The following is a 26,835-nucleotide window of genomic DNA, read 5'->3' on the forward strand; positions in this document are numbered from 1 at the left end:
AAACAATGACAGACCTTTACCTAAATGAAACATAGGTTTTGACCCCATCTTTAGAACGCATATATATTCTTGCAGTTAAATATTTCTCCACAAAACTTTGGAAAATAGGCCTGTATAAAACCAAAGAAAAATAACTGTATTAATCTATTGAGAGCAGTTTCATTTAGACACACAAAAAGACACAAAGACTATAGGAATTTGCTTATTTGAATAGGAAGATGTTTGGCCTCAGATTTAAATCTCAGACAACATCTAAAAGGCAGTGAGACACCCATGTGATCAATCACACCTTGTTTAGTGCATCCTGGGAACACAAATCAGCAACATGTTCCCCTTTGGATTTTACCCAGCTTCCACTGAAAAACAACAGAAGATGCCCAGAGACTTCAGTGGTGAGCTGAATTTGAAGATATGATTTCTGAGATGTAACTAAGAAATTAGTGCTTCATATAGGGTTTGTTTCTTAAATGATTTTTCATACTAAAATAAAATCTTGCTCCTGCTGTACATCCATTCAAGCTAAGTATACATTCAGTGTTCTGTCCTGGGAGCCTCTTTATACTCAATTAGAATAATTCACCTACTCCCTGATAAGATACAGTAGAGCATAATTCTCTAATTTTTATCGAGAAGAAAGACTAAAACCTCTGCAGAATTTGAAAGTCTGGCATAAATATTTATTTGTTCCTTTCAACTGTTTTATTACTTCCTTGTTATTTAACAGCAAATTTCTTTAACAAAGGGAGTAAGTAATAAAGTACTTTCATAATAACTGCAAACTTTTAACACTAAGTTGCCAGAAAAAATCCATTTTTATAAGACCCTGTCTTGGTAACCTTGTATTTTGACCCAAGGTGAAAGGTGAAGATTAAATCTCTTCCACCTTTCTGAATGCAGCTGCTGTGCACACAGACTTTAATTGATGCGAGACTCAGCTTTGTAACTCAAGACCACCTCCCGCCTGCAGCATTGAAAACGTGCGATTCAAGGCTCAGTTACTGCTGATAGCAGGTCCCTCTCAGCTGACGGTGTGGACAGGAGAATGAAGTCTTTGTCACTATCTATTCTCCATCACAGTGACTTTTTCTTCTTCATAACTCCAGTATTCAGCTTAGGAGTATAATGGTGGCTTCTTGGCAAGTAACAATATTAAGTGAAACATACTGAAAAATGGGACAAACAACCCACAGGTGAGCAAAGTCCTGACACTGGAGCAGAGACCCACTTGACACTCACTACGTGATGTGTGCGTGGAGTTTTGTGGGAAGATGACTTTGCACAGACATAGTTCTCTTTTCTTTCAATTGTCTTTTGCACCTGAGTAGAAAGGTATTCTGAATCAGAAAAAAATTCTCAGTTTTCTTGCCAGCTACAAGTACACATACATTCAGGAATGAAGTTACAGACCTTGGGATCATAGGATGTTCAGTTAAGTTATTCTTTAGCATATTTAATCAGATCTTCAAGATCTAAAACCATACCCTCGGCCACTTGAACAATATTAATACTCTGAGTACTGGCTTAGAAACTTCTGTCTGAAATCAGGGACCAAACCAAGACACAATATATAAACTCACAGAACAGGTCATATTCCTTGAGCCTTTTCTAAATTTACACCATATCTACTGGTTTGCAAAAGCATCAGGAGCTAATCAAAACCTTTTTGCAGTTCTAACTTGAATAAACTAGTGGAGACTTGCTAAATTGTGCTGTGTAGTCTTCTCAGAGACTTAAGATGTTGCCCTACATGCAGCTCTAGTCACAAAGAAGCATGTCTAACACATGGCAACCAAACACATATGCTGAATTTAGATGGAGGACCAGTATGTCATATACACATTGGACTTGTTACTACAAAATTAAAAGAAATGGATTTTTTGATGTATACTGGCAATAGTGAAAACTATTCAAAAACATTCCCACAATACCACAGTAACTTTTTATACACAAGGCTATAAAGTTAACATGTATTATAAACAATCTGCATTGTTTGCACTGGAAAAAGAAACAACAAAAAAACCCAAAGCAGAAACAAAGAACAGCATGTGCTTGAAGTCTAGTTTTCCAAGTCATATCTTTCTGGCAGTTCTACTTATTTTAGAGAAACTTGTCTTCTATCACTTTGTGATTTTAATTCCAGTATTTAGCAAAATTTCATTTTCTAATTGCTGGCTGAGTTCAGAGGTCTAAATCACCGAAGTGAAGACTTTTCCCCACTGCCTGCCAGGGCCAGGTGATAGGAGCAGGTCTGTTCTGGGGTTTCCAGAACACCCAACCGTCTGTGTAACTAGACAGCATCACGTTTAAAGGCTGGTGAAGCAAAAACTCTACTTGAGCAAGGGAGACATTTCTGATGAGTCTCAAAACACTCCAGTAATCCCTGGAGACTCCAGTCACTTTCACAGAGCAGCATCACCGGAGAATCACCAAGCGCTGTGGGGCTTAGTATAGGCAGTTCAGAGAGTGGATTTTATTTCCCACCCTGAATAGAACATTTTAATGTGGGAATTACAGACATTTTGAGATAAATCACTCTGAAGTAATACCTTATAATTCATTAGAATCTCAAAGGAGAATAAATTAAAACTGAACTTCATACCTCTGAGAGCTAAACTCATGAGACACGAAAATGAAGATGCTTGAGGATGCTGAGCATTTGCTAAACACTGCTGGATTCAGCAACATATTTGAGGACTCCAGGCAGTTAGTTTGGTCATTCACGTTGTTAATTCTTGCCTGCTTTTTGAACAGTAGCAAGAGCCATGTCACTGAGGAATCTAAGGACCTTGGAGCACAGTCTGTGCAACAGTGACAGAAATTGTTTGTAAAACTTAATTCCTGTGCAGCTGGTAGGTACGTATTAGCACCAGTTTACAAGCACAGCTGGAGCCTGGCTTCTCCCTGCTGGCTGTGGCTGGTTTGATGATCATAATTATGACATCAAAGTTATCACTTTATGAGAAAATACACTTTGTTTGTTTTTGTTTTGTTTTTGTTTTTTGTTTTTTGTTTTTTTTTTTTTTTTCACAGACTATGGCATTTTATGCACTAGGATTACCTCTACAGCCTCCTTAGAGCTAAGTGCCAGTCAATACCTGATTGAATATGGCCATGGATTTATTTTTTTTTTTCAAAAGGAAGTAAAATATCTTTCTAATGGACTCTCAGAAGAGTATCTTATATGAAACGTAACTTACTGTGTGTGCTCATTCCAAACAACTTGCTAATTAAGCACCAGGTCATCTGTTAATAGAAATAATCACAGAGCATTCAAGTCACATTGAATCATATTATTATTCACAGCCTGAAATCTGCTATCCTGCTATGTTGTGCACTTGATGATGTATTGTACCTTGGTCTACAGAGGCTAGAGACAGAGGTAGGGTGGGAAACTTAGCATCACTAACCTAGTCTTAAATTATCACCTGAATCATTATTACATTCACTAGTATCAGAATAAAGCAAAGGAGAAGGTAAAAAACCCACACAACTAGGAATAGCTCCTATTTTAATACAAATGCTAATGCAGGAAATAAACCAAGGGTGAAGAGGCATTAATACATTACTGTGCTGAACTCCGGGTCAAAAGGCAGCCAGTTAAAAAGAAAAATTATGTACATATAGGATATAAAATAGTCCCTCTGTCAAAGCAGTTTAGTATTTAAAGCTGTAGCCCTCTACAGTGCTGATTTTGCGGCACAAGCTACCTTTATTTAGATCAAAAACTTATTTTCCCTTCTCTTTTTGTGGAGATGTAATATGCTATAGGACAGGATTCAGCTGACAAGAGTGCTAAGTAATTGTGGTGTGTAAAATCAGAAAGAATCAACTCACTCCTTTCTCTCCTGTTCCTCAGAGTGAAAGGGTCAGCCTCTTTGTTTATGCTTTAATTCACCATAGGGTATAAATTTTAGGGAGGAAAAAAAAAAAAGAATTGAGAAAAAAAATCAACTTCTCAGCTTTTTACCACAAAGATGTTGAATGAAATGAGAGGCTGGGGGTGTTTTTACAATTCTAATTGTACTAACTGCAGTAAATTAAGCCTCAGCTTCAGTTTCTGTGGACTTGCTCAATTCCATTTCCCTCGATACGGATCCAGCAAGGTCCACCGTCAGTTTGTATATTTGCACTATATGTTGCTGAAGAGCAAAGTCCCGTATGACCTAAATATGACTTTCTTATATACAGCCCATGTCTGTTTATTTGGTTGAGAACACTTGAATTGTTCTTGTGACGTAGATTATTTCAGTCAATCCACTTCACCTCGGAATACGAAGAGCTAAGGCTGAATGAAAACCAAGACAGGAGTTTTGAAACCATTAGTCTTGTCCTCTACAGACTTTCGATCCCCTTCTCTGAAAACGAGAATAAGTTTGCTTAATTGCCTGTACACAAGAACAAAAAGCACTACTGGCTGCTGTACTCTTAAACAGCTTATGAGCCTCACCAGGAGCATTTCTCAGAACAGCAGGCCATACCACCACCTCCTCATGTGTGTTGTACTCAGCTTACAGACCACAGAATGCATTCATACATGCTACATTCGCAACAGAAAGAATAGGAGATATTGAGAAAAGAGGTAGAGTGCCATCTACTCAGTTACTTCGCTATACTAACTAATGCAGTCAGGTTTGTAGGCCTCATAGAAGAAAAGACTTCTCCCTTTAGACTTGAGCAATAAACAGGTTGATAAAGACATTTCAGACAGAGACTTCAAACAAGGTGACATGAAGGCAAGTTTGGAAGAAGTTGCCAAGGGGCAGGTTAATTATGAAGCTTAGGGAGTTGTTATTGGGTTTGATCAGCTAGAAGTAGAATTTGACATCCTTCCAACTCATTAAACAGTGTCTTCCAAGGAGCCCTAATTGAATGAGATTTGAGATTAGTATTGAAGGATCTTCTACTGGACCTTACTGCCTCACAGATCCTACCCAGGGTCAAAAGGACTCAAAGGAAGACAATTGCAGTTAAGAATACTTACTAATAATCAGAATAGCACCAGCAGACCATGAGGCTTGAGAGGGATTCACAGGTACTTATGACGTAAAAACGTAAATTTTACTTTGTTTTGCACATTCAAAGTCACTTATAAGGCAGATAAAAACAATCACATACCCTCTTTCCCAGGAACAATCAATCATCAGTGAAAAAAAAAAAAGAGTAAATGTAAAGACCAGATGTTGTTCATAAATGTGGCTGTGTATGAAATAAAATCCTTCTTAACCCTGAGATGAAACATGTGTGATACAGAATATGGAAACTTCCAGCCAAGAAAGCATTAGTAAATTTCTGTATATCAAATTAGTTTGGCTACATAATTATTTACTATGCAATACAGTGTGAACTAAACTCTCTTTATTCATCTCATAGGCCCAAGTCCCCAGATTAATTTAAATGCTTGTCTCTCAGTAGGAGTTGTCTGTTTAAAGTAGTTTTGAGGGTCTGGGCTACAGCTCTCAGCTCTTCATTGACTTAAAAAATGTGGTGTGGCTGCTTTATGCAGAAAGGGACTTTGACCCAAACCAGCATCTTTGTAAGAGGATTAGAAAAATTCCATTCTTTTAATGACTGCCTAGATGTTTGCTCTCCTTTACTTAATATTCTTTGTCTGTTATTCTTAATTATCAGCATCAATGCTTTAAACCAATGTTGTAAGTAATCTGTCATTTTATCCAAGGTTTTGCTGAATGGTTCTTTTGAAATGATCTGATTATTGATTTCTTTAGGAGACCATTGAGCTAAATTCCCATGCTTGCCCCTACAACAGCATCTCTGCTGCTTCTAGGGAGTTCCACTAAGACCCATGGTGCCAAGTTTATCTTAGCACTGGCCCAGGCAAATCAGAAGCTTCACTGGAGGAGGAAGATGTACCTAGGATTGCCAGAAATGACTAGCACAAAACCCACTTTCTAATATCATTAACATTACCTAGCAACCTGTGCTGCAACTGCTTTGTTCCAAACACTAGTATTTTCAAAGCTCCTTAAAAATCCTGGCTGAGGACTGAATTTCAACCCACTAATACAGTCCTATGTTACAGGATAGTGTGTGATAATAGGCCTTTTAAACCAGCAAAGATGTGTTTTGTAATTTAGAAAATTACTGTGAGGAACCATTTGTCAGTGTAATGAAAATCTGAAACTACAGGGTTACATAATAGAATTAATTGTAATGGCTCTGCTGGAATGATTTCTTTCAGATGGGTTATTTGAAGAATTGAAAGAGGGATTTCACAGTTGAAAGCAAGAAAGGATTTATGCTAAGACCCATGTAAGCAAAACACGTTTAAATTTCATAATACAGTGCCTCAGACTCTGTGGGACTATTGTTTTTGCATGTCTTAAGATGCAGGAAATACTGCTATTCACAAGTCTATTCAAGAATATCTTGAAAGAATTTGGTGCTCTCCTAATGCAGGTGTTCATCACCCACAGATGGCAAAGGAATGAGTGCATTTACTCATTAAAATGTGACCTTGTAGAATTACAAAGAGTAACATGGGGCTGTGTAGCATCCTGGTCAAAATGGAGTTATAGAGTAAACAGAAAACCTATTTCTACCATGGAGGGAAGATTCAGGCCTCAAACAGGTGAGATGGATAGAAAAATTATAAAAGATCACGTAGCTCAGAGTGACAACATGGTCACCCAGGAAGGTGCAGGGAATCATCAACCTCAATTCAAAACATCTTTTCACAATGGCAGTGATGATGTTATGGAAGAAGATAAAGTCTTGATAATCCCATGTGCAAGTTTGTGGTTGAGGTCCTGAAACAGCATCGTTATTAGCAGTATCTTACACTCTTCATTGCTCAACGTTAACCTCTGAGCACATTGTGTGTGATGTGTGTGTGTGAGGGGCATGTACAATATTTTGAGTTGGGGTTCCCCCTACCCACATGATCTTTCCCTTTCAGCCCTTCAAATGGAAGGTCTTTTCCATTCCTCATTTCATTTCTTTCTCTGCAGTCGGAATGAATTTTTCAGCTGGTTGGTGGGGAACAAAAATATTTTATATTCTGACAATTCCACCCTTGCAGCCATCCCAGCATGTCCCAGCCCCAGGGCCATGTTAACATCAGGCCACAGAAAGTGTTTCAGCTAAACATTATTATGAAGGAGGTAAAAATGGGAGTTGGATTCCATATGGCTTGTGCTCTCGCCGGTGAGTTCTTGGCCAGTAAGCTGTGCCCACGACTGGAGAGTGGCACTTAACAGACAGGAACAAATTACACGGCCACAGATGCAACAGCACATCTGATGCACTGAGAAAAGGAGCAGGTGCGATGAAGGTCCCAAAGCTCTGACCAAAACTGCAACAAATAAACAGCAACAGTAGGTCGAGTGACATGTGTAAAGGGTGAGAGGCAGCAGAGTTTGACATCTTTGCCATAAGGTCTAGCTGGGCCGACTGACAGCTCATCTTCCTCCCTCTCACAGCTGCAGTTACCATATTGTACCCATTCTTTCCCTAAAATTCTGCTGAGTATTCAATATGCAAACGCTGCCATTTGAAATCATGGCAAAAAGTGTTTTTTAGTTCATTGACTATGTAGGGTATTTAAACACAAATTCTGATATTGTTATGGAACTAATTCCTATAACTAATTCCCCTATAGCTTAAATTTTTATTCAACTATGCAAATATATTGTCCAGAATGTGAAAGTGTTGCTTGACGTCCTACTGTAATGCAAGAGCCAATATGTAAAGTAAGGTGTTTACTTGCCTTCTGTTACTTAAACTATATATGTATATATATATATATTTTTTTTGGAGAGGGGAGCAAACAAACAAACACGAAAAAAAACCCAAAAGACGTTAAACCACATTTCTGAACTAGAAGCCTAAAGTGTTATTATGGTCATAGCAAGACTACAACTATAAGAAATGTAGCCATCTCCACTGTATCATTTTAAATGAAAACATAACTATCATTGTCTTCTGGTAGCTAGGTAGATAATTATGCATTGCATTTGTGCCACTTGTAATTCTACACAATTTGTTCCAAATCTGTTATTTGACAAGTGTAGGAAAGCACACCAGTGGCTGGTATTTAAGGGAGTGTCTTGGGAACTGCCATAAGGTAAATAGATGTTAGTGAATCCTGAGCCCCAAAGGCCAAGCTACAGAAGCCACGCAGTGTTAAATCCAGCATACTTGCCAACCTGCGAGCCACCTGCAGCTTCCTCTCACTGAAGCAAACAGCAGCACTCAGCAAACCTCAGCTGCATATAAAGTATATTTATGTCCAACCTGTTTTCCCAGAAGAGTACAAAAATACTGATTTGAAGAAGCACAACAATAAAGTGATGATAATAAGAAGACATTATCCTCATCAGCACCGTTCTGCAGCCAGGGAGTGCATTTTTGGTTCAGCTGCCTTCTATCGGAAAAAGGTTGCCTCTTAGATTACAATTTACCCTGTATTACTTTGTTTATAACGTTTCTCCACCTTCTATACCACCCAGAGTGAAAGAGAGTTCATGACACTTTTGATGTGTATTTTACAAAGAGTGCATTTTAAATAAGCCGAGGAGGTTAGCTCAAGATCCTTTAATCCCAGCATATATCTTTGTTAAGGAAACACAGACCCAACTATTGAAAACCCCAGCTAGAAAGCAGGCTTGATTAAATCCCTCACCCTGAAAAAGCTCTCTCAGACTGAATTCAGTGATGTACACTCAGATTCTTTCTGCAAAGAAATAAACTCTTCCCTATTTCGTTGTAATATGATGTTTTTTCACTTCGTTAAAAGGCATCAACACTTGTGCATGCAAGTAGGTGCTGCCTCTAGGTTGACGTTGACCCTAAGCCCTGCAAAACCAACCCATTTTGGTTACAAATGACCCCTGTTACCTTCACTGACAGCTAAATATATGTCTTCTATTCACAAAGCGAAAACAACTGGGCTAATGACCTACCTGGCACTGTTGCATATCTGCCTGAAGAAGGAGTTTTAGAGACACCAAATAGTCTAGTCCAGTCAAAATGCTCCCTCAGAAATGTCAGGATTTTCTTCTTCCGTATTTGCCTCTGTTTTGGAGCCATCACTCCCAGCATGGTTTAACTACAGAGCAAGCTGAAATGTTTTGAGTCTCTAATTTTGTTACTCTGCAACATTTCATTTTTTTTGTAGAGCAAAGTGCCATCAAGACTGAAACAGGCAGCAGAATATGCATGTGGATGAACACCTGATTATACAAGGGACCATGTAAACTTCTGTTTAGCTCTGGAAAAGAGAAGTGTTTTCTCTGGTTGACAGAAAACAAAAGCAAATCAGATTGCAGGGAGTGGAGAAGAGAGACTTCGTTTTTGTTCTTTAAACTAAAAACTAAAATATTTCAACAAAAATATCAGCTTACTCACAGAAATGTTTGTTTTCCATAAGAAGATACAAAACCAGTTTTACTCTCCTTGATTTGTGATTTTTTTTCCCCTCACATGGTCTTGCTTATTTTTCTCTGAACTATAGTGAAAAGACTTGTCAGTTAAAGTAAATATGTCACAACCCAAAACTGAATCTAGTGATCCAGCACAGCCAAATGAACATCTCATAAAAAGGTCATTCATTCTTTATTAAAAAGACCATTTTTAAAATGATGACATTTCTTTCATGTTCTTTTATGACAGCCTGAAAAATCTAACAGTGGAAAAAGAGGTAAATGTCTTAAATCTTCAGCAGTATATAAAATATGATAAAGTACCTGGTAGAGGAATTTATGAATTTTTAAATGTTTTTGGAAAATGAGTTAGGCTAAAGTAAACTGCAGTCACTACAGGCTAAAAAACCTGAATTCCTAGAAATATTTGCATGCCTATACGTGAGTCCTTATCCTCTGCTCTGACTTTGGTAATTTTCCCTACAGCAAATGACATGCTGTCAAGATAAGATAATAAATTTTCAGGATAGCTTTTTGTGAATTGCTGGTTCAATATTTAATTAAAGTGGTTTAATAATCTGATTTATATTTTACTGGAAATTAGCTTGCCCTTTTTATATTTTGTTTGTCCTAAGAAGTGCCATTGGTTTGCTGTGAATTCTTTCTTGTATCAGGACACAATTTCCAATGAGTTTTGCTTTCCAGTAACTTTGCGTTATCATTATTTTGTGGTTTTCCAGAACTGATGGAAGTGTTTACAGTAAAGAAATACTACCCACTTGAAGTTGTTTATTTCTGTCTCTAAGTTGCGTGCCTCCTCATGTTACACACAAGCCCTAAGATGAGCAAGGACCAGGCTCCTTGCAGAGCCTGGAAACACAGTTTGATGATTCTCGGCCCATTGCCCTCCTGCCAGCTGTACTGCGGGCAAAAAGGGCAATAACTTTCTCAGGGTTGCAGATTACTTGCTGCCGCTTGCCAAAAGCATTTACTGATGGCATCACAGTTCCTCCTGTAAACTGAATTATCCTGCCTGCAACACAACTTACAAGAGAGGTTTGCATGTGTCAAGCACCAGAAACACACAGCAGAGGACTGCAGTTACGAAATGCAGAAGATACAACAAGGACCCCAAAAGCCTCAGCTAAAATGGCGCCTTGCATTGCTCCCACGTCAGTCCCTGCACAGCCCATGGCAGAACACACCCTCGGGGAAACCAAGTGAAAACAAACAAACAAAAGCCGTGTGAAGCCTTATTTAGAGAGCCGCTCTTCCCTGCTGCCCCAAAACCAGTTTTAGGAACAGAGCACAGTGATGAAGCTAAGTTTGTGGGTTTTGGGACCCACATCCGATACAGCTGGAGGACCCCTTGGCTAAGCTGTATGGAGCAGGAGAGCTCCAGCAAAAATAAGCAGCAGAGGCAGGGAATTGAGTACGTTGTTTTGGCACTACCACGATTTTTGACAGCCACTTCCACCCACCTGGACTGACTTTCCTCTGATACAGCACTACTAGAAGAAAGGCTTTCTGACATGCCGGGATTGCTTAAAAAGAATGAAACAAAAAATAAATTATCTGCATCTCTTGCCATAACACCTTAGTCTTTTCTGCATTTGCAAATCTACATTTGCAGTCATGCCACAGCCTAGGCTCCAGATGCCTCTGGTGTATTGACCTGTTCCAGGTCACATAGGTCCTAAGTTCATAGGACACCACTGTGCATATATTGCTCAGCAGCTGAGCAAATCCTGCTAGAAAAGGGCCTTTGCAATATCTGACCAGAGCCACTCATCACCTGAATCACTGGATCAAACGTACATCCTATATCCAATTATAAAGAAACACCCCCAGATTTTTGGTAATACTTGTGGTTCAATAAGTCTCCTTCAGTAGAAAATAAAGATTCCCAAAAGTCAAATACCCGAGATTTAAACCCCCAGTTTTCAAGAGAACACTTTCTAGGAGCATTTGCTTTGCTTCATACTAGTGTGCCTCCACTTTCAACTGGAGGTCTGTGTGTGGCCTTTTTCTAAGCTCTGCCTTTAGAGATGCAAGCAGAGTTTTAAATATTTGGTAGTTAATGGTCCCCACTGTCTTTTTAAAATAAAAATACACATATGATCTGTGGAAAAATGACGAATGTTTGCATCGATGATTTTCCTCCCCCGCTCCTCTGCCTCTTCCAGTCCCTCAAGGAATATTGTCTAAATACTCTCCAAGGATTTTCCCTGCTCCTAGCATGCATATGAATCTCCTATTAGTGTCAGTGAGAGTTATGTCTGCATATTGCAAGGAGAATAGATACCTAAATAATTCATTAGAACCTACATAAGTGTGCTTTCCTTGATGAACAGTTACTGTCAACATTCATGGAAAGGTCCATTTCTAAATATTTTTAGAAACTAACCAACTGTTTCAGTTATTAAGACTCTGCTTACAATGCAAGTGATTTAAACCAGAGAAATGTGGGCAGCAGTGATTCTCAAAGATTTTCTGCAGCAGCATCAGTCACTGATGCTGACACAGGAAAAGTACAGGGAAAAAGGCAGCCAATGGGGCTACATTTTGACTTGACTTAATTCATTAATATTTGAAAACAAGTAAGACTGGTTTGCCCCAGGGATTGGTAATAGGATACAAGCCTTTCACCTCTAGGTCAGCAGTTCAAAGCCGACTTTGGTCAGTACTGACTGAAAGTCATTACTATCTACCCGAACACTCTTCAAGAGTATATGTAAAATAAGTTGGTGGTCTCTGTTTATTTCCTAATGGCTAAGGCCCTGATTCAGAAAAGCTCTTAAGCATGCTCTTAATGAGAAGCAGATGTTTAAATCCTTTTGAATTTGAACATCTGATTACAGTTAAGCACGTTCTTAGCAGCCTCACCAGCATTGGCAGGCTGGAGCACACACTTAGGAAGCTTTCCTAACTAAGAGACTCAGTGCGCCGGATTGTCAGTTGATTGTGAACACACAAATGGAGGGAAAAAGCAAGTGAGTCCATTTCCCCCTCCCCCAAATATAATAATATTACCCACATGCTGGCACTGTGTGCTAATGATGGCACAGGCATAAGAATGAGACTATCAGCTGTAGAAGACTTCCCTTTTTCATTCACACACATTCTTGAGAAAAGGCGGGGAGAAAATGTTTGAACTGCTGTTATAAAGCAGAATATAAGGCCACAGAACTGTATTGCCTGTCTTGCTCGCCAGCCCAGCAGCTTTCACGATCATGGAATGTGCTTTAAGAAGTAGAATAGAAACGTAGCATTTGCAAAGCCTCACTGGTGTTTATTCATATGTGTGCTGTGCTAAAAATGCATGGATATATGAATCTAGTCTGGAAGAACAGGAGCTTCATAGCCTAGCCATATTCAGTATTTATCTACAGGTGAAGCTCATTTCTTAAAAGGCAGTTGACAGAGAGGGGAAAAGATATTTGGGAATTCAATGTTTTGAGTTCTTATTTGTACTTGGAAATCATTAGGACTGGCATGGGGGTAGAAGTTTTTAAACATTGCTATTGAAGCAGTCATCTCTCCTGCTAGATTAAATACCTTCTAAGATTACCAGTGGATCAGATTTTGTTTTGCTTCTTTAAAAGAGAATTGTATTCTTGGACATTTCCACAGTGCCCCTGCTTATTGTCTTGCATGATCAAGGTCAACTGCTGTGAAACTAAAGCTAGTGTTTCAAACCACAGCAGGCTGAGAAAACCACCATTTTAATAGCAGGACTGTGATGTTAGCAAGGCAAGTAGAATTTCTTCAGTTACAAGTGCTACTCCCTGTCCCTAAAGACATCCAAAACAGTGTTAGTTGTACAACCCAGTAAGTCCTCTCAGAAAGAAGTGATGGTCCCAGTTTTGCCAAGCTTCAGTTGAAATCAGCGGACTGAATTACATCATGGAACTGAGATCAACATCTAGTGCAGCATTTGGTAAATTTTCTGGCAAGTTTTTGCTGGAATAACAAAGAGATAGCCAGTAATCACATTGGTCTGTAATGAAACGATCACACCCAATTTCCTGCAGCTTAAGCAACAATTTTCCAAGTACCTAATCTCAAAAGATTTCTATCTCACAGAATTTTGGTTCAGGTTTTGATAAACATCCTTCAGTAAAATGAATGAAACCACTGACCTCTATTAAATTTACCCATTGCTAATGGAAAATCAACCTAAAAAGTCATCATTAAACAAATATTTGGCATGACTCCTCAGCCTGCAGGAATTCTCAGAAAACACTTCCTGAAGCGTGAGTGCTCACTCTTCTACTGGAACAATCAAGAAAGGTTATTCCAGAAACTCTTTTCTCAGTTGGTAACAAGGCGCTCCATGCTGATTCCAGTATTGGGGCTCTTTAGTGCTTTTTTAAGGTTCTCCAAGACAAGCCTTGAGCTCCAGTGTTTCAAATGCATGCACAGAATTTATCCACTTTTTTCTTTAGTCACAAGGTACCTACAGTTTTGATTATGATGACTATATTGTTATACAAATATGGTAATTTCAAACTCTGATTTCAAAACAATCGACATTGTCTGTTTTTTTAAGTTGTCTCAAATTCATAAACTTTTGTTTTTGCAGCCTGTGATTAACCACTGACCTTCATAAAAGACTAACGCAGCATTTAAGTATAATGCAAAGAGACGCCTGCCAACCTGGCTGGACTGGGAAACTAATCACTATTCAGCCAAGTGATGCAACAGCTTTTCTTACATTTTACACAGTTCTGTGCTGTTTACTAGGAGAGATCCATACCTTTATGAAAGGAGTCCATATTTATCTGGGATACCATTGCCATACACCTGGGCCAGAGCTCTGCTTCTGCCCCTTTAGTCTGGAAACTGTTTTTATTACTCACAGTAGCGACAGGAAATTACAAGTACCCCTAAGACATGCTGATAATAAACAAAGGTTTGGAGCTGCCTTTCCTTTCCCTTCTCCCTTTATGGAAGACCTTTATGACAGTAACCACTAGGAGAATCAGCTTAATTCCAGTTCTTTAGTATACATTTGACTTTTCAGCAAAGAGGATGCCTCAGTTCATTATTTAGAATGCTGCAAATATAACTTAAAATAGAAAGGAAAGCATAACAACAGAAACACCTGCTTTTCATTTTCATGTAGTGTTTAAATGAAGGAAATTAAATAACGTAATTGAGGACTAAAGTTTAAGTCCAGGTTAGAAATCAGAGCCATGTTACACTGCCTCAGACTGACAAGCAGGGTAAATGCATGTTTAATTCAATTTAATTTTTGATGGTTCTTAATTAAGTTTAAGAACATGACTGGAAAATATGCTATTACCTGTTACAGTCCCATGGCAGAATTTCTAGCATCTCAAGTGTACCATACCAAGATGTTTTTATTACTTGTAATAACTGAACCACCCCTTTGACTAGAGATTTACTGGATACAGTCTTCTATTTGAAGGTCTGTGTGGCACAGTGTAGTGCTGCAAAAGACACTCAAGCAGACTTGGAGAGGCCATGCCAAGAAATACACACTAACTCTACTCACTAACAGACAAGAAGTTCTGGCCTGCAAGTGGGCTCCTCCCAAACAAGCTTGGTTTGTCTACGCATCCCTACATTGTGCCACATAGGCAGCCTTCAGTAGGATGCGGGTAAGATCCTTGCCTCAGGGAACACCAGCATCCTTAAACATGCACGATTGCCTAACAATGCCAAAATACCCCTGAGTTCTGAGCTTTAAAAATGTGAGCAAATAAGACAGATAATGTCTGCGAGGAAAATTCATTCAAGTGCACAGAGGCACAAAGAAACTAAAGAGTGAAGAAGCCACGCTTCCTGACTCCAAGCCAGTACATGGCCCACCAGAGCGATCAAGCTCTGTTGTTATTCTCTCTGAATTATATCCAGCCCCGTCTCAAGAGCTAGTCACTAGGCTGGAGGCAGAGAAAAAGTTTGTATGCAGGAACCTCCTTAGCTTGTGGAGCAACACTGGGGCTCCTCTGCAGCTGCTCACAGCTCTTCTCAAACTGCAGCAATGACTTCACAGCCAACAATGAATTAACACAGCAATTAGACCACTTGTTCCCCCAGCGGCTTGTTCCCATAAGAAATGAGTGGTCCTGCAGTCCCCACCACCCTGGGCTCTGTAGCGTGGCAGGGACAAACATGAAGGCAGCTCAAGCCATGCAGAGACACTGCTGATGCCAAATCCTCCTCAAGGGAGAAGAAATGGGCAGACTGAAGCACAACACTGTGGATTGTGCTATGTGCACTGTGAATGACCTATTAGACAGCAGTGTAGGGGAAAGGGACCAGGGGGTCCTGGTGGACAGCAGGATGACCATGAGCCAGCCCTTCCAGGAAGGCCAATGGCATCCTGGGGTGTATCAGAAGGGGGGTGGTTAGTATGTCGAGACAGGTTCTCCTCCCCCGCTACTCTGCCCTGGTGAGACCACACCTGGAATATTGTGTCCAGTTCTGGGCCCCTCAGTTCCAGAAGCACAGGGAACTGCTGGAGAGAGTCCAGTGCAGGGCAACAAAGATGATGGAGTGGAGCATCTCCCTTATGAGGAAAGGCTGAGGGAGCTGGGGCTCTTTAGCTTGGAGAAGAGGAGACTGAGGGGTGACTTAATTAATGTTTATAAATATGTAAAGGGTGAGTGTCACAAGGATGGAGCCAGGCTCTTCTCAGTGGCAACCAATGATAAGACAAGGGATAATGGGTTCAAACTGGAACACAGGAGGTTCCACTTAAATTTCGGAAGAAACTTCTTCTCAGTGAGGGTAACAGAACACTGGAACAGCCTGCCCAGGGGGGTTGTGGAGTCTCCTTCTCTGGAGACATTCAAACCTGCCTGGACACCTTCCTGTGTAACCTCATCTGGGTGTTCCTGCTCTGACAGGGCGATTGGACTAGATGATCTTTTGAGGTCCCTTCCAAACCCTGACATTCTCTGATTCTGTGATTTGTGCAAACCCCACAGAAGCCCATTGCAAAATGCAGCTTGCTACACAATTCTCAGGGGCTGAATGCCGTACAGTGGGAACATTACAGGTTTATGAGCTAATCCTTTGCTGTTTGGTGATGTGGTTTCATGTTCTCTATGTTTTCCTTTCTGTTAAGTGGGGATGGGGGGGCGGGAAGAAAAACTACTTTTACTTCAGAGGTGCATTTTTCATGTTTATGAACGGACCCCCCCAAAGTGGCAAATTTCCAACTAAAAAATTTATGTACATCAATAGTAGTTCTCTCCCTTCCTCATAAAATTTGGACCATTTTCAAACTTATAATGAAATATGGAAAAGATTTAAATGTGAGCAGTTTTGCCTTTTGTTAGGAATGTCTTCCATGACATTAGCTGGGAATTACACAGGCCTGTGTGTTTCTCTTGGAAAGCCAGAGTTCATTTACTACGAAACTCTGAAAACAACACCTGTATGTCCTCCCACCTCACTCCTTTCCTTTGGCTTCCTCCATAAGACTCCAGACCCCAAATCCTTACATTGGAGGTTTTCAGCAGGGTTTCTGGGACCTGCTTAAAGAGGGAGTCCTCTTGTGAGGAAATCTTTTGAGGATCTATGGAAGGTTGGCTGGCATGCAGGGACTCCAGTCCAGGTGTTAAAAAAACCCCATCAAGCTAATGTTGCAAGGACAGAATTGTTCTCTGGTAAGAGTTCATTCTGTTAAGCAGGAGGGCACTTATGAAAAAGGTACTTTCTATGAAAGATTTCTATTTTAATAGTTAAGGACTTTTAATCAACAATATTTTACAACAGGCATTTGTGACTTAAGCTGACAGTCAGTGTTTGGAAAGAAATTCCCCTTTCATCTGTTTCTGCCAGTCTTTCAAGTTATATCTGCAAACAGAGCAGGGGAAAACATTTATTTCTAAAGGTTTTATTTCAAAGATTTTGCCATCCTGCTGCCTATTGGATCACCTTGACAGAACAGATTGGATGCACAATGACTATCAGTACTGAGAGTCAGTCAGCTACCACACATGCTCATAAACCTGATTTTTTCTGTTATTTTAGTGTAATGGCAAAGAATGGTAACTCCATTAAAGAAAAGGAATGAAACTCTAAAAATAACCCAAACATTCCTTGAAAACACAGCTTTAGAAATCAACAACAATTCAGGTGGATTCATTAACAAAGTCAAAGAATCACGCCAGGTTCACTTTTTGTTTAACATTATCAGAAATCTCTGCATAGACCAACTCTAGGACTGGAATCAGCTCCAGGGATACAAGAAGGTATGATTACACAAAATTTCAAATTCAACTTTGAAGATTCAATAGGGATCTGATCCAAAGCCTATTGAAGTCGATGGAAAAAAATAATAGTCTTATAATCTTAATTTAGACCTATTCAGTTTGGATACAGTTCAGAGAAGTACTTCGTACTTGGCAGCTGATCTAAACTAAACACATTAACCTATCATTAGAAAAAAAAGGTGCCAGAATAGATCTATATAAGGATAAATCTGTGAAGTATTGTTTCATGGTCTGTCTAGCCATTCCAGGACTCCAACACCTTAACAGAGAGGTCAAAGAAACTTTTGCTCAATTTATTCATGCAGAGCTTTTACAGTAGCAAAATCTGAATAGAGATCTGATCCTACTCTATTTTTCAGTTATCGCCACAGATAAATGCAAGTCTACAAATATATAACCACTTTTGTGAAACTAGTGAGGTTACACACAGTGCTGCTCTCAACACTATTTTTTCTTTCATTGCTATTCCAAGACACTTTTCATCTATTTGTAAAGAAACAAAGACTTTATCATATTAATGAGATAAAACTCCATTAACTCACTCAAAGCTTACTTGAATATTTGTATTTTAATGGCAAAGCATAACAGAAAAATTATTCTTAAACCATAGCACAGTATTAATTGCTAATTAGTTTACCATTATGGCTGGAATGCCTTCTAGCATTCTAAGTCAGTTTTAATCCATATAAACAGCCAAGGAATGCTCTATCTCAAAACATGTAATTATGGGGGATTATGTTACACCTCCAGCATTTTGGCAAAAGCTTGAAAAGGCAAAAGATAAAAAGTAATACCAGTCTTCTTATGATTTCATACATCAGGAAAAAAAAAGGAGGCTCATTATCACTAAAGCACATTCACCATTTAGTGGTTCCTTTTTTTTTTTTTTTTTTCTTTTTTAGATTCAGACATACAGGCTTTATGTCACACAATTTTTTTCTTCTGCATTCTCCTTTGCTCATGTCACTCCTAAAATGGAGAATTTAGCAGAGCTGGTATTTACTCTCAAAATTACCAAGACAACTCTTGTACAGCACTGCCATACATACTATTATTATTTTAAATAAGTTTAAAGTGAAAATGAAAACCCAAACAAATCAACAACACAGAATTTTGTTTTTGCCAAGACTTCAGTGGTTGTTATGTGCATTGTTTCCTGGTTAAATGACAGCAGATTTAAGTACTAATCATGTTTACAAGTGCCACAGCTCTTTAGACCAAGCTCAATTTAAATTGAAGAAGCTAGCTCATGGGTGTTCATCTTCCCTTTGAAGAGAAACAACTGTCTGAATCATTTATTGTAACGGATCTCAGCCACAGAGGTATAGACAAGCAGGAGATCAACTTCATTTTCCTTTCTCAGGAGAGTTTACTGCCTTGATACAGAGAGATGCCCTCAAATATCCAAGATTTTTGGGCCCTGTGCAACTCTCTACCTTCCACTGGGCCTTTTTCATCAAGGGCAAGTGGCCACAGCGAGGACTCTGAAGGAGAAGAGTGAAACAGGACACTGAGACTGGCCACTGGGGGAGAAGAGAAAGGAGAGCTTAGAACCATTCAACCCATTTTTTTGTTTTAAGACTAGTAAGGGTGCAATTTTCCTTCAGTTCAAGCCCTGGGCTTGCCTAAGCAGTTAATCCACAAGTTAACCACCCTGCTGACAGAGCATCCCAGCAGCTCCTTCCTTGCTCTGGTGGCTTTGTCTAGCTCCTCACTGCATCCCCCAGAATTCAGTGCCTTTATACACATCTCTCCCGCATGCCCAGACCTAAACGGCCTTTCACCACCTCTCACTGTCTCAGGCATCACATTATTTCTTTACTTCTTCTATGCCTGCAGCAAACAACCAGAGTTGTTCTTGCTCTTAACAAAAAAGCCACAACTCTACTTTGAAGAGGCATAGGCTTAGACCACACTGATCGCAACAGGCACTGCTGTCCTCCTAGTGGTTCACAGGTCTTCCTGCAGGCCCATAGGACCATCCCCTCCCTGCCTGTCTGTCTTTGGACCTTCCTGAAATTAAGGGATAAATTTAATTGCCCTTCTTCCCAGTCAACCCTCAGGATTCTCATTCACGCTAGCTCGGAAAACCACCATTTTCAGAATCCACAGCTGGATCAAGGCTTTTCAAGATGCTCCTCTTTTCTTTTCAAATTCTTAGAAGGGCTGCATTTGAAAACATACTTTAATATTTTGCAATAAATGGATACAGTCATATTTTCCTACAACTTGACCAGTGAACGAGCTGAGCTCTTCTGAATTTTAGGCCCAGTTCTCTCCTTTTCACTTTAACAAAAGCCATGGAAAAACTTCCAGACTTATGGCTTGAAATACAGATTTCTGGTGGAGATGTTTTTAGATCTGAGTCTTTTGCACTTTGGCAACACATTGTCATTTTCACTTAATTTTCCTGACAACCTACCAATAAAGCCAAAAGTCTGTTTAGCAGAAGTGAATTAAAATGCACCTTTCTCATCTGAAGAAATGGCATCTGCTGTTCTAAAGATAACTGGTTATTTCTCATGGAAACAAGATATTACATATCCAAATCTTGCTTCTTGTCATGAAAGCCTGGAAAAATAACAATGAGCTGACTTATTTGGAAAAAAGTTTGTTTTTGAAGAGCATGCTTTAAGTAATGTAAGAACCTGCCTTCTCTGCTCTACTTCTTAAAGTTTTGATTTTGAATCTTTAAGTAATTCCAGTGTTAAACTTGATGCATTTGATTCCAAGTTTAAGAAAGTTCTTTTATCCTGTGAATCATTCAACTTCTCTCTTGAAAGGAGCTTTACTGATTTCAAATATTTCTGTTTCATAAACAGGCTCATCGTTTGAAAATCATCATCTTATAAACGGATCATGCAAGGACTACCTGCCAGCTGACTCATATCCCAAAATAAAAATTAAAATGGTTTAGGTGATTTTTTTTTTTTAATCCACTAAGTTAGAGGAAAACCCTTACAATGCACATCAGTGGAGATTTAGTGCAAGTCTGTGAATTTAGTTGGAAAGTATTTTTTTAAGCATTTGACAGATTAAATTTCTCAATATCAACAAACCTTTCATGTTGCTTAAGTCCTGGAAATAGGGTTTATTTGTCTTATGGATGAATAAAGCTCTCTCCCAAGCACTGGATTTCATTCTTTGTCAAACTGGTGTCTTATGCCATACTGAGTGGATAACAAGGCATGCATTTAATACATAAAAATCAGAGTCATGAGACACTGAAAGTTAATTATAATGTAGCAGAGTTTAAGGGTCAGGATTAGCAGGCTAGGATTACTTGTCAATAGCAGTAAAAAGACCAAGGAAGAAGAGGTCCATCATAGTAAGGTAATAAAAGGGGGCATTAAAAGGACAACTGTGGAAACCATGCTTCCTCTACTGTTGGTTGTATTTTATTTTATTTTTTTTTTAAAGGAAAAATCTGAGTTTGAATATCAGTCCTGGGTATCTAAAACCAGAAAAAAATATTTTATTTTTCAACTTCAAACTTTGGTTTTTTTTAACTTTGTATAATTTTCCTTTTCTGGCATTGCTAAAGCACACTTTCCCTCTCATGTTAGTTACATTCCAAATTTGTGCTATGAAAGGAAAAATGTTACAGAAAGAGCATAGTGCCTTGATCGTCCCTATAAATACAAATTAAAAAAAAACAAAAAACAAAACTGGAACAAGCTGAGCAGCACTTGGGACTAGATATGAAGTAAATACATGTTACAAAAAAAACCCAGATTGTACCAACTAGAGCCTGAAGTGGCATGTCATTTTCAGATACGTTCCACTTCCATGCTGCCTTAGTGGCATTTATCATATGAATTGCTAAAACTTAGATATCACCAGCAAAGAAAAGAAAAAATCAGCAGAAAGGTATTTGTCTTGGCTTATCCAGAAACCTTCAGCTGTTTGTATTCTGTGAGTAGAGCTATTTAACATGGGCCTGCTCCTTGAGATTGCATTCAGTTCTATATTCCCTCCCTACTCTGGAAAACTTTCTAGTTGACTTCAGTGGATCCTTTTGCTGAATTTTAAGTTTAACTGAAAGCCAGTGCTGAAAACTCTTCTGCACATTACTGTTAGTGATCAACCTCCTTAAAGTCAATGAAACTATTTACTCGAATTGTCTCAGATTTTCTTTGTAACCTTGAACAAAGTTTTTGACCATTAGGTCAAACGTCTTTGACAATTCATCAAAGAGAGAAAATATTATTCAGAAACCTTCAAAGACAATCAAAAATTCTAAAAAAACCCAAACCAAACAAACCAAATTCTCCTCCATCCCCAAAACAAATAAAGGAACTGTAACTGGCTATGTGCCAGCTACTTAAAATAGCTGTCATGGTATACTTGAGATACACAGGACCAATGACATTTAAAAACTAAACCTTCCTTGCATACATGAGACACACAGATTTTCTGTGATTAGCTGCAATTTCATCAAACCATTCTCTATAGTGCACATGTGTGTTATTCCTATTCCTAGCACTTGTGGTTAGATTGCCACTAGCCAAGTTTCCAAAATAAAATATGAAGTTCCTACAACAGACAAAAGCGTCCAGTAGTGCAGTATAGTCAGAGATTAAACTAGTCAGTAAATAAAATCATACATTGTTTATTAGTTACAGGACGGGTGAAGCCAAGCCCAAGAGGTGGGTCGGGTAAGCACACTGCAGCCAGACACCGTTAAGCTAGCGTACAGTGCTAAGTAGGACAACAGCAACTGAAATCAGAGGTTCACAAACTGGCAGGACACACTCTTTTGTTGCAAAGTCGCTGGTTTTCAAAGGGTGAAATCCAAGCCACGTTGAAGTCACCAGCAAAAGTCTCTGCCAGCCAGGACTTCACCTTAATAGAAAGTAATAAACCTCACTGTTCCTTGCCAAGAGTTTGAATCTGCGGGCACCAACCCATTAAGCCACGAAAACTCACCTACGCTACAAGAGCAGCCGTTGCAAAAATGTGCAGACCATGGCAGGAAGAAAGGTTTCCCTGGTGATGTTTGAACACCGTGGTGTTTGCATGATTGTATAGTAGGGTGTTTCCTTTTCCAAACCAGTATCAATGATAATCGGCAGCGATGTGAAAAGAGATGGTGAAAAGTTACAAGATGGAATTTCAAACATATCTTTGGCAGTAGGCAAAATTCCCAGCTTCCTGGCAGCGTCCAACAGCTCTGTCTACAGTATGGAAAGCAGCCCAACTCAGCACCCTCAGATCTGAGCATGGGCTTGAAACTTGTGTGGCAGTGTCACAGCTGAGTAATTTAAAGTGACTACTGCCTATACCCAAACACTCTGTAAGTTTTAGGTAGAGTCTAAACTGGTATGACTTCAGGGAAACATTTAGTTTAGAGCTGCTCATATTTTAGGCATGCAATTTCTCCCCTGCCCCTTACATCTATGTGCTTACCTAACTCCCCACCTCTTTGACAGCTATGGCAGTAGTGGCCGAAGTAGGAGAAAGGAGCAATGACAAATTACACCTTACCCTTAGCTGGTGGAGCAAACAGTAAAAGCTAGCTTATCATATTGAACATTGTGTTTACTTCAAGATTGTGTTTCTCTTTGTTAGGACAGCAGAATAAACTTTCAACCTTCATACGCATAAACCAAAGGTCTGCTGGAACTGCACCCTCAGCGTCTACCAACAAAGACATCACTGGACACTCCTATACATCATTACTCACTGCAAAGACTTCCTTATATTGAGCCAGGCAAGAATAACTAAGATGGGTAAGGAAATTCATTCAGGGAGGAAGAGGCCTTGACTCATATTTGCCTGGGAAAGACCAAAATCATGCTGATTGAAAGTGGTAAATATTCTCAAGCATGAAACACGATGTTCTCTCTTCTGCCACTGAATGACATCTTCCAAAGGAGTGGTATGAAGTCTTTATTTAGATGGCTGGGTAGCAATGGTATTTTGAAAAGATGGGTGATGGGTTTTTACTTCTAACTTTACAGAAAACATTGTCACTTGCTGTTAGATGAACATCTGGCTGCAGTGACCCAAATAAACATTGATTACCATAACTGACTCTGGAGCTGAATGGGAACACCATGCACTTCCAGCTGCCAGAAAATGCCTTTGCTCCTTCCCCAGTGGAGGCTACCACATCTCCACTAGGCCCACGTGCCACTGGCATTTAGCCAGCTTCCTCATGTCACTGCAACTCTGCAGGGTTGTATTTCAGCACAACCATCAGGCTGCTGTTTGTCTTAGAAACCCACTTTGCTCAAGGGCACTATGAAATCTGAGCTCCTGTGATACACATTGGATTGCAAAACCTAGGAGATAGTACATAGGAGTGCTAAAGAAAGCATTTAATTTCTGACTCACTGAAATCACTTTTCAAAAGAATTAAGACAAAGTCAGGTTCTGGCTATTCAGAGAATCAGAGAAGACTACAAAGCTTTTTCTTTCTTTTTTTTTTTTTTTTTTTTTTTTTTCTTTTTATTTCTTTCCCGCTCTCTTAAATGCTTTACCACCAGAAAAGTAAGCACCAACCAACCAAAGTTACCCTAAAAAAAAAAAAAAATCACAACTGATTTAATAAAAATCCACCTCAAACACCAAAATCTCCTTGCTCAACAGTGTTTTAACCCTGAGACACTTATGTATGAAAAGCTGAAAGGACTGCAGCAAACATTTTGTCAGTATTAGTAAGACAGACAGGGTATAAATATGTATAAGGGCAGATAGCTGTTATAATGGGGGCTTGGGTATGGTTCTCGTTTTGCAACTGTTGTGAAAACAGATGTTTTGGGCCCTTTATAGGGATGACACAGAATGTTCTCTAAAGTCAGTAATGTCCAAGACTATATTGAAAGGCCTGAGTCAGACTCCTGTAACCAGCATTATCACAAATCTGTTTAACTCTCATTAAAGTTTCCCTTAGTTCAGAAAAAATACCCTACAAACTGTTTTCTCCAAAGAGGATTTGTGAAAGTGCTTTTATTCTTGTTCAAAAAGTATTTTGATGTTAGGATTCAGTGATTAGAAGTGATAAACTTTCATAGCAGACTTTTTCTGGTTCAATAACAACAGATTATACAGTACATAGTCAAATGAACGTTGTTGAAACTGCCTGATATTAGATACCCAGGGTATATATTTGCAGACTTGTTGGCTCTGATTGTAAATAAGCTTGTTTTCCATTTTAACTACAGTTCATTTCCAGGGAGCAATTTCTACTGTTTTAAAACCAGTCTGTACATGTTGTACCTAAAATCAAATGAAGAACATCTAGAAAAGGGAAGCAGTTTGTGTATATTTCCAGAGAAAACAGTCATTTCAGCAGAAAACAGTGCCTGACAGTAAAAACTTAACTGTAAGAAGGCTGGTAGAAGAGAGAACAGAGAGCGGAGACGTTACATGGCAAGGTGGGCTGTGCATCTTAAAAAAATTAACCTGATTGATATAAACTGAACTACGAATCTTATTTTCATTTGTGATTACAGATAGTGTCAGAGACTGTAAATCCTTCTTGAATTGAAAAACCTTAAAAAAAAAAAGAGTCAAGAGGAGCTTTTACTAAGCTAGTAATAGATAGCCCACATATTTTCAAGTCTCCAAGATAACAACAAAAATAATTCCAAACGATCTTTTAAAATGCCTTCTATATGATGCTACACAAATGGATACACAAATGGATAGTACTGCCCTACCGCTATTTGTTGGTTCACTTGTGTCAGGCTTACAGTATCGCGATTCCACCTGTTTTATAATTTGCTGACACTTCTTTTATCCATAATGAGGGTGGAACGCCTACCTGAGACTTGATCTGCTCACTTCTCTCTTTGATGTTCCTCACTCTGAGCCAGGGGTCACAGTGCCAGCAGACACACCACAGGGTATGAATGATTTAGAGCAACAGGTGAAAGTCTTTAAATGAATGTATTTACTACCACCTTTCAAGGACTCTGTATCAGCTATGCTTGATCATATGCCCTGAGTTTTCTCACATGCACTTTCCATTGTGTTGCTGTTTAGAGGCACGGTCATATTTCATGTAAGTTTGCTATTCTGTGAATTTCACATGCTCATCTTGTAAAGCTGGTCTAGCGTGGATGGTCAATCTCCCAGTCTTTCATCACTCAATAAGGGACAGATGCACTTCAGTGTTAAGCAAACTAATACTATTTCCTACATTTGCCACAAAAATACTTCTGGCTGTGTCTCATCTAGTGACACTTTCTTTCTTGAACATTCACCTCAGCTGCCTCCTCTTGCTTCAAGAGTTGGAAATAGCTTCTATGTCTTAAATAACTTGCTGTTTCCAAGGTGATTTTACTTTCCTTCTTTTAAATCCTTTTCTTAAAGATCACTACTTCTAGGGCTATTTTATTCCACAAAGCTTTGAAACCTCAGCACCCCCTGAGGCACAACGTGGCCTTTAGCTAGAATTCTAGCACCAGTCTCTGCTAAGACACTCCTCCTCTGCACAACTGCAAAGTAGAAGAATCCTCACTCTTATCTTGCTTCCCAAGATGTTATGATTGTAACGGGAAGGAAATTCAACAAATCAAATGCAAAACCTGCGAAGTGCCCTAATGCAAGGAAAAAACTACTGAGGAGTATAAGTTAAAAGAATGTCATTAGAGGTCAACTGTAAATATTGTCCTATTTGACTAAAATAACAAACACAAAAGCAACTGTGAGAACATGCACTTCTGATCTCACAGTGTTTCAGTACTGAAAATATAGATATTCAGTTAGAAAATCAAAATTCTTCCTTTTCCTTCTCACGCCCCCTTAATTTATCTCATAACAAAATGAATGTAATTATCGTGCAAATTAATGACTAAACAAAAATAATATTTTTTTGGCATAAATTATTCCCACATTAGAGACAGTCAGTCAGGATTTCCTTGCTAGGTGACATGATATTTACTGTACATAGAACAGTGAGATCAGCCCCTAATGTTGGAGTCTCCTTCTCTGGAGACATTCAAAACCCGCCTGGACATGTTCCTGTGCAACCTCACTTAGGTGTTCCTGCTCCAGCAGGGGGATTGGACTGGATGATCTTTTGAGGTCCCTTCCAATCCCAAACATACTGCGATACTGTGATACTGTGAAAATATAAGGCAATGCTGTTAAACAGCTAGATAATAGATCAGGAATTAGGACATCTCAGTTCTAATCCAGGCCACACCGCTGCTTAGTCATGATGTTGACCAGAATACTTCACAACTCAATGC

The 26,835-nt window shown here is 39.2% G+C and overlaps 1 protein-coding gene across 1 annotated transcript in view; it reads right to left on the minus strand.

Moving 5' to 3' along the window:
- The window catches only part of LOC110365678 (uncharacterized), a 191,933-nt gene that overhangs the window by 92,653 nt on the left and 72,445 nt on the right, over positions 1-26,835 (minus strand). The gene's annotated exons all lie outside the window — the stretch shown is intronic.

Source organism: Columba livia, chromosome 3 (assembly GCF_036013475.1).
Source record: "Columba livia isolate bColLiv1 breed racing homer chromosome 3, bColLiv1.pat.W.v2, whole genome shotgun sequence".
Lineage (NCBI taxonomy): Eukaryota > Metazoa > Chordata > Aves > Columbiformes > Columbidae > Columba > Columba livia.